This window comes from Drosophila montana, unplaced genomic scaffold, assembly GCF_035044405.1.
Source record: "Drosophila montana isolate Dmon_TW-CO22-7 unplaced genomic scaffold, ASM3504440v1 contig_1964_1, whole genome shotgun sequence".
NCBI classification, from domain to species: domain Eukaryota; kingdom Metazoa; phylum Arthropoda; class Insecta; order Diptera; family Drosophilidae; genus Drosophila; species Drosophila montana.
In genome coordinates, this window is record NW_026996881.1 from 422,399 (window position 1) to 431,352 (window position 8,954).

Sequence of the window (8,954 nt, forward strand, 5' to 3'; positions counted from 1 at the left end):
CAAGAAGTCTCTGCACATATATGTTATTTGAAACATTTTTGTTTGTGTATCCCATAATTATTATCTTGGTATCATATATATATTTTCAAGGATTTTGTTTTAATAGAGCAACATTATTATTATCTTTGTTGCACACCTTTATTTAATGGGACTGCTCATGAAAACCGCAAATTGCTTTTCAGTGTGTAAATTTGTTTAATATTTCCACAAAGTATATGGAAATGTTAGTTCCATTTAACCCAACCGCATGGTCAAAGCGCTTTTCCGCTGCACAGCAGCCGCAGTTGCCATCGCTGGGGACACGCCTCCTGGCTGGTGGCAGGTTTCGCTCAGCTGCCGCAGGGCTTTGCAGCTGTCATTATCTGCACGTCCGCATGGACTATGGAAGGGGCATGGTGGGGGAGAGGAGCAAGGGGTCTGCTTAGCTAAACGTAATGCGCATACATTAGTCATATCAGAAACGAGCGAATGTGTCCTCCGGGTCCTGGGCGAGCGGACGCATCCGGTTTAGCATAAAAGAGATACGCACGCGTAACGACAATAACCGTAAAACGCGCGTCTCTAATTACGTCGAATACAATGCAACAGCGGCTGGCAATGGGCGCAAAAATTACCGATAAGCCTCAATGTGGCAGGTTTCGCTAACGAGGACTACGAGAAGGACTACAGTCCCCGGCAGCAATCTAAATGAAGGCGATGCCTGACAATTATTCAAAGCGGCACGCGTTAAACTTTTTGCGCTCGACACTCGTAATTTTTATTAATTTTACGCCAAACTTTTATTTTTTCTCTTTCTTTTGGCTTAGCGGCTGCTTACAAGCGCTTGGCGTTGTCCAAAAATTATAATAAAAACTTTGGCAACGAAAAACAAAAAAATAGACATAAAACATGAAATTTTCTTTTACTTTGGCTTTGCTACTTAAGCGGAAGTTGCCGAACATGGTCAGGGAGACGACGAGGAGGGGCCATTGTGGATTTCCGTTTTAATTAGTCGACTGCGGCAGCGCGCGGGCACCGGAATCTGAATTCTGCAACTGAATCTCTGCACGGGCTCGGGACAATGGGCCCAAAGAGTCCGGGCCGAATGGCAAAAGTTGCCCATCGCCAGCCATAACTGTAAAATGCGCCTTGACACAAAGTTTCTTGAAAACTGTGTGTGGCATAAGAAGGCATGCTGGAAAGAGGATAGCTCCTCTGAGATAGGGGCAGGCGGGTAAATCTTATCTTGCACACTGCTCTCATCTGCGTGTTTTGGCAGCCCTGTCTTCGGCTTCATCTGCCGCGTCCTGCGTCGTCAACCATTGTCTGCGGCCGGGAAGTTCAAGTGATGTGCATAATTTAAATGAAAATGTCAACGCGGCTTTCGGCATCTCGCTGCAGTTACTTTAACAGTGCATGCTTTTTCCTCTTCATTTGCTTTTTCTTGTTATTATTGTTGTTGCAACTGCGGCTGTCTGCTTTGTGTATGAGTGTGTGTGTGTGTGTGTGTGCCGGAAGTGACAAAAGTTGGCTGCACTTTGCATTGCGCTCTTCTTAGCAGCTGGTAATGTCCTGCGGTTGGCTTTAAGTGCCTTTAATGAGGCAAATGGTAGATATTTGGTTGGGGAAGAGGAATGAAAACATAAAACGACAAATAAAGAAATTATTTTGTCGGGCGCTAAAATCTTTGCTGTCAAATATGGAGTTAACTTAATTGGTAAAGCTGGTTCAAAATTGATGAGCAACGGATTTCTATTTTGTATAGGTTTAGGTGAACAATCGGTGCTAAGCTAAGTTTTTTTTGAAGTGTTTTTGCTGGATAGCTGATCTGGCCATGCCCGTCTGTCCGTAGGTATAAACGCGTCGATCTCAGAACCTTATTTCCGCGCAGTATGAGTCTGTTTTTCAACTCTTGATTATCTCTGGATTTGCGTTGCCAGAGTAAGATTCGGGGTTTTTGCCACTCAGATACTTGTTGGTTTATCTTTACTTATAGTAGACATAAATTTGAGATAGATAATAACCGTCCTGAATTAATTTATGAATCGATGCTATAGAGGTTGCAGCACACACGTCCACCAACATATCGACTTAAATCATAAAGGAGAGTTATCTCTGTTATGGAATGTTGCTTAATAATAATGTGCAGAATATACATTGATTCATCAACATTATCCTATTATGCTTAATAGATGCATTAATGGGTCACACATTGTTATTCCCTATGGATGCATTGTGGGTCAGATATATGCGCATCGATTGAAAAAACTTTAAATTGCGTAAAATGTTGACGCTTGATAAAAAACTGTTTACACAAACCGAACAAAACTTCAACAGCAAATGGAAAATAGTTAACGCCATTTTTATTTATGACGTAAATACGATCCAGCATATTTCATGACAACTACAAACTGATAGATACAATGCATTTGCAAGTGGCCTCGATTTTATTCACCCGTTCTGTTTTTTTTTATTCCCCTTTTGTTTGTTCGACGCCTGCCTATCGGGCCCGTTGGGAGGATGGGGGACGCGGACTTGGGCTTGCATTTGATGGGCGTCTGTCAATGCCACCAACAAAAGAAAAACTCTGAAAAATGTGTACAGCTTCGACGGCTGAGCAAAAACGAGGCAGATAAATTTATATTCAACCGCACACTCACACACACACACAAACATAAGCCCACATAAAGCACTCAGGGAGCTGAACGAGCCTGCATTTAACAATTTATCTGCAGCTGTCAAAATTAAAACCCCATACGGAGACCCAGAGCCGTGGCCAGAACCATGCTTCGAACAGAGACCGGGAGCAGGCGCACTGAGCCACGACGACTCAATACCCGTGGCAGCCGTTGCAGTGTCCAGAACATAACCCAGTCGCAAGTCAGCTGCAGGCGGCATGGATTTGCAAAATAATAAAAAAGCAGAATGAAAAAGAAGCACCAAAGGATTGTGAGGAAGAGTTCAAAGGGGAATGCAAGAAAAGTGCAGCATCATTCCAAGGGACGGGGGCTTGGGGGAGTAACACAATAATGCCGGTCTCAGGATAAGCAAGCCGTTCCAGCCAGACAGAGAGCCTGCCTGTTGGCTGGTACATGGAGGGGGGGCGGCAAGGGGCGAACTGAGGTACAAGCGGACAGCAAGACAGTCAATAGCAGCGGCTGGCTATAAAAAACGGAAATGGGGCAATCATAAATTTACACAGATATGCAAGTCTACATCTGTGTGTAGGTGAGTGGGCTGTGTTTGTGTTTGCCGCTCTTAACCCCTCCTGACCACCAAACCGACAACAACGAGACACAAACAGACCCAACAGAAAAGAATTGCAAAAAAAGTGCTGCAGCCAAATAGAAAATCTCATGGAATCGCAGCTATTGCCATTGGGGAGCAGAGATGATCACGTGATTCTTTTCGGGAAGTACAAATCTCAAAGTGTTGCAACTATTTGAAGTGAAGTATGCTTTTCATTAATGGGCATTTAATTAATGCAAATACTGACAAGTCGAGCCATAAAGGCTTATGTTCAAAATGAGATTCGTGGTCTCATTAAATAATTGCGTTTTTAAGGCATGACTGCAAACTCCACAAAATTGTCTCTTTTTTGAAACAATGCCTAGGCTTAAGTTTGGTTGGCGAACGTGGTTTCCTACAGGCATGCAAGTTGTTTTGCATTTATGTTCCAAATCAAAAAGATAAATTAACTATATCATATATGTCTATCAATCGAAACTTGATAATTTTACATGCGTCCTAAGGGAACCTTTGGCAGAAACTGAAACATGTTGTAACAAAATTGTTAATATCCCAAATTGAATTTTGTACTATTTGGTCTTGACGGTTTCGCTTGGGTTATTTTAAATTTATGCTTGAAAATCGGCTTCGTAACTATTTGGCTCGAAACAGGGATGTTGCCATTGGAAGCTTTTTATTTATTATTTGTTTTGGATATCAATGCAACAATTGCACGCTACAATTCACTTCAAGTTGCAAAATAAATAAAACAAGTGAACTCGACGCAATAGCAAAATCGCCTATAGGATTTTCATTTATTTTTATTTTTAATTGGTTTACAAAGTAAAGAAAATACGCCATGCTGACCGCCCATTTGACCGTCTGTGAGTACGTTTACATTTTATTTGATTATGATAAATTAAACTGGTAGCTTACTTATTGCGTCCACGCTTACTACAGTCTCGACAAATGAACTTCATTGGAGTTACAGACTGAGAGTCATCAGGCTAAGATAGAGAATTGTTCAGTATATACAACCCGACTTATTTCGATATTTTTCAATATTTTGAGGCTTAGGTTTTCTAGTTTGTGTTACTTGTAACTCACATGGAAAACTTACAAGAGTATTTGAATAATAGGAATGCTCCATGTTATTATGAATACTCCCGAGTACTCTTCTGGTTATGAGTAACACTCACGAGAGCATCTCCAGCGCGACTGGCCGCAAGTAATTCAGCTGCCAAATGGCAATAGTTGATGTGAGTGTGGTTATGTGAATGGAATGGGTGTCGTGGAGGCGCAGTCACGGGAACGACTTCGATTTAATGCGAATGCGATGCGTCGCCCTTTGGCTGGCCTCCTCGAATACCCTTGTTGAATATCCAGGGGCCACAATTTTATTTTTATTTTTATTTTTATTTTTACTCTTTTTGCTTTAGTTTGCTTTGCACGCGCTGCACTCGCTGAGCTGAGATTTGTGGTGCGGTGCAAGTAGATTTCTAGCGTAGAACATAAATAAAACTCACACACACAAGCACACACAATCAAATTGTGTGTGTGTGTGCGGGTGTGCACAAGTGTTAGTGTTGGTTGCCAGTTGATCCTCTGGTCGGTATGCAAAAAACGAAAATCAAAGTGTTTGCATTTGTTCAAATCGCACACAAAGCAAACGCACCCACTGCAAATGGGCGTGGCTCTAGTTGGAGGCGTGCCCATGACAAGGCTATTCTCTGTGCTACGGCTTTGCATGCAAATTTTCTACGGACGGGCAAAACGTTTGACATTTGCCCAACTCTCTGCTTGAGATAATGTGCCTTTGTGTGCCCAGTTCTCTACGAGATTTCTATGGGTCCGCTTTCACTCCGTCTGCATCTTTTTTTCATTTTATTCAGTTTTGCTCGTCGCATGTTTTGCGTTGCCTTGCATAATGATGCCCGGGCCTTGTTTGCTGCATTCTGCATCCTGACTGCCAGTTAGCCATGCATGCGGCTTGAATATCGCCTGGTCACACTGACATGCTTGTTCACTGTCTGCCCGAGTCAGCAATTTGGCCCAAACATTTTTTTGTGTACTTCATTAGTGTCATTTTTGGTGTAATTAGTGGCTCAAACATCTGCATAGTTGTTTGGTTACCCAGAAGGTGTTTTTTTCCATAACTGTTTCTCTCTCTCTCTCGCTCTCTCTAACAGCTCGAAAAATGGTCCCTAATTCTGTTCTGTATTAGCTTAATATTTATATATTTAGAGGATATTACAAAAAGTATATTCTTGTTCAACCGACTCAATATAAATATGGATCGAACTATTATACTTGATTGGATGAAAAGTAACATTTTACATAAGCAAGTTTATTGTTATTCGAATAATTTTGGCCAAACTTTTCATTGTCGGGCTTACTCTATCAAAAAGCTCTTTAGAAAGCATCGGTAGACAAAAATTTTTTTGGTTTTCTAGATATCTTTACCAATCTAGAGACGATTGATTTGGAAAAGTGCTTCCGTACAAAAGCATTTTTCAGAGAGTTGTTTATATGGGTACTTTTTCTTCTGTTTGCCAAAGTGACTTTTCCTTCTTTTTCACATTATTATCTTTGACGTCCTCACATGTGTCCCAAATATGTTTCCTTCCCAAATAAATTTTCTTATAAAAATTTTGTACACAATAGTGAAGCCAGAGACTAGTGGAAATAAAAACATGTTAACAGCTGCAAACTCGTAGTTAGAATGTGAATCTTTAAATTTATATTTTTAAATCAAAAAGTAAATTAAAATTAAGTTAAAACGTTTATTCAGTGTCACAATCACTATGCAACCTTAGACTAGCTGCTTCCTACACTTAAATTAATTACACGGGAATCACAATGATACAATAGGCCTCTAGGTGATATTAACAGGAGCCTAGTCTAACTTTATAGACTTAAGTATAAATTCATCAAGTGGGTAGTGTTAAAATGTCAAATTTCTCCAGAGATATGATAAAAAATGTTGACTGGATGACTGGCAAAAACCGGAGGCATTGCATTTTTAAAGCAAACACAAATATGGGTAAAAAAGCGAACCCATGCTACGTCAACTTCAGCAGCAACGACGAACTAAAACTCCAACTTTTGCACCGCCTCCAACTCGGACTCCAAGTTGAGCTCGAACTGCAACTCGAGGCTCTTGGTAATCCCTAAGTGCTGCTGAACACGAGAATAACACACGTAATGCATATTTAAACATTTGCTGATAGCAAATGACAAAGGTGGGAGCCAGGACCTGGAGCAGGAGCAGGAGCAGGAACAGGAGGTAGGCACATGTATACAGACCATAGAAAACAATGTTAGCCGCCAGGCAATTGAGTGGCAGGGAGGGCAGAGAAGAGTTTGGGTAAATGTTTGGCCAACTTAAACCTTAATCAATGCAAAAGTTTTTGGCCTAATCGCTCTCAATTATTCAAGTGAAACGTGGCATTTAACAACTACGTGAACAGAGCCACTCACGTCAAAAGCACGTCACGGCGCAGGATGTGGGCTGTATGTGTGCAGCGGGATCCTTAACGAATCATAACTTTCGCTCTCAGGTAGGCTGCCAACATCTGGGCCACTCAAATCGAGCCTAGCGGCTGCCAGTTAAGTACCACAGTGTTGCTAGGGTTAATAATAATCATATTTAAGTAGAGCGCATTGGACCAGCCCCACGTTCCGCTCCGAGTCCACCCAACCCCCATAAAGCGACAGGACAAAGTTGCAAACGGAAACGGAAGCAACTACACAGAGCTACATCGTACCTGGTCATCGTTTCACAGCGGACCAAACGCTATGTCTCCGTGTGTGCTGAAAAGTCTTTTGTAACCACAGTTAGATAGGGAATAAGCCATATATACATATATAAGTTTATATATATATAGAGAAAGGGAGAGATAGGGAGAGAGGGAGCGAACACGTTGCAAACTGTAACTGGAATTACTGAAAACTATTCACACACAAAAATATTGTTCAAGCGGCACACACAAAAATTGAAAATTCTCTACTTTTCTAGTTCTCCCAGCTAAAATCGGAGCGGAGCAAAAAACTTTGTCTGGTTGCAACGCCAACACCACCAGCAGCACAGGTAAACTGACTATCCAGATTTGAAGGAGTGAAAAGGATTCGCTTGAGTTCGGGTTTGAGTTCTGGGCTGTTGGCTGATGAAAAGTCAGGAAGTAAAGTTTTACGGTTCACATAAAAGCTGAAATGTTCATACAATCAGCATGAATTATAACTCGGATGTGGATTAATTGTTGGCCAAGTGTGCGTGTGTATATGTGTGTCTGTGTGTATTCGCGTGTGCAGAAGTGGGTGTGGATGTACCTAGCTGGGCGCTGGATTTGGGTGTAGATTTGGATTCGGCTTACCGACAGCCCTTTCAGCATGATTTTGTGGCCATAAAGCTGCAAAGCCGAGTTGAAAGTTAAGAGCTTCTGCATTCTATATTCCTGATTTCCTGTTATTTAAATTTCTAAAATGACAGTTATTTGCAATATCAGTGCATTTAATATAATTAAATGAATCGACTTTATTATACAGAAGTGCATAAGCTATAGCAATTATTTTAAATACTCGTAATAATTCTAGAGGATTAAGCAGAAATACAAAAACATTCCTGTGCGATGAGGGATGAGGGAATTTTAATGAGTTCTACCTCCAGGTGGGGGAAATACACATGTTAAAGACCTTCACACGAGGTTTGGCTCTTTGTTCATGGTTCGGCTACTAGATAAATTTTGTATCTAAATCTGGCAACATATCCTATCCTCGATTTAATAATATTATCTAATTTTATTTAAAGATCACCTTGAACTTCTATTTATAATATTAATTTTACTATTATTATTTAGTTTATGATAGTGAGAAGTGCCGAGAAATGCTCTCTGTAAACTTGAAATATCGATTATAGGAACTTTTTATGTATGATGATATATAAATTATATACATTTTGCCGAGCAGTCATGGACATAAATTAGAAAATGCTGCGTTGACACGAAACGAAAAAGAATTCAACATCAGCAAATATTTGCGGCACGTATTTCGTTTACATATCAGCTTGACAACTTTTGCATTACGATTAAGATGTACAGCAACCAAGTTGACAACAACAAAAATAGCTGAGACAACAATAAAACAACGTTATCAACACCTTTGCCAAAAAAACATGCGGGCTGTGTTGTGGGCGGAGACGGCAGCCAAGTCCGAGCCGAGGAGTCGAGCATTGGAGTCCAAGTCATGAGTGAGATTTATGTGTTTTGCTTGGCTGCGATTTGGCCTTCTATTCTTGTGTGTGTGCTACTGTGTGCCTGTGTGTGTGTGTGTGTGTGTGTGTGTGTGTGTGTGACAATAAAACAAAACAAAACTTGCGATTAGATGGCAGTTATTACCACAGAGAGGTGAGTGGGGGTGGAGCTTACAGCATTCGTCGCATATATATCAGCACGCTGGCAAACGTGGCAAACATCGAATGCCAAATATTTTGACGTATTTCAATGGACGACAGAGGCTTGGAGGGGGCGTTATGCGTATACACACTCACACAAACACACAATGGTCATTATGGCCACAAACGTTGGAATAACAAGCAGCCAGCCAGCCAGCCAGCTCTGCTTCACACACCCTACAGCTACTTGCCACATTGCAACTTATATTTATGAGTGGCATTCGCGAGTGCTGCTTTCGTCGTGGTTGTTGTCGTTAGGAGTGCGTAGGAATTTCGCCTTTGGCTCGTTAAGATTTAC

The 8,954-nt window shown here is 41.2% G+C and overlaps 1 long non-coding RNA gene across 3 annotated transcripts; it reads left to right on the forward strand.

The window, feature by feature from the left end:
• Window positions 1-6,092: 6,092 nt before the first annotated feature.
• Window positions 6,093-7,754, forward strand: LOC135426117 (uncharacterized). 3 transcript variants are annotated; one of them, XR_010435845.1, is made up of 3 exons: window positions 6,106-6,574; window positions 6,646-6,767; window positions 6,865-7,754. It is a non-coding gene; the product is annotated as an uncharacterized LOC135426117 (long non-coding RNA). The 3 variants fall into 3 exon arrangements; XR_010435844.1 differs by lacking the exon at window positions 6,646-6,767 and having other exon boundaries at window positions 6,093-6,493; XR_010435843.1 differs by lacking the exon at window positions 6,646-6,767 and having other exon boundaries at window positions 6,093-6,493; window positions 7,226-7,754.
• Window positions 7,755-8,954: the final 1,200 nt, after the last annotated feature.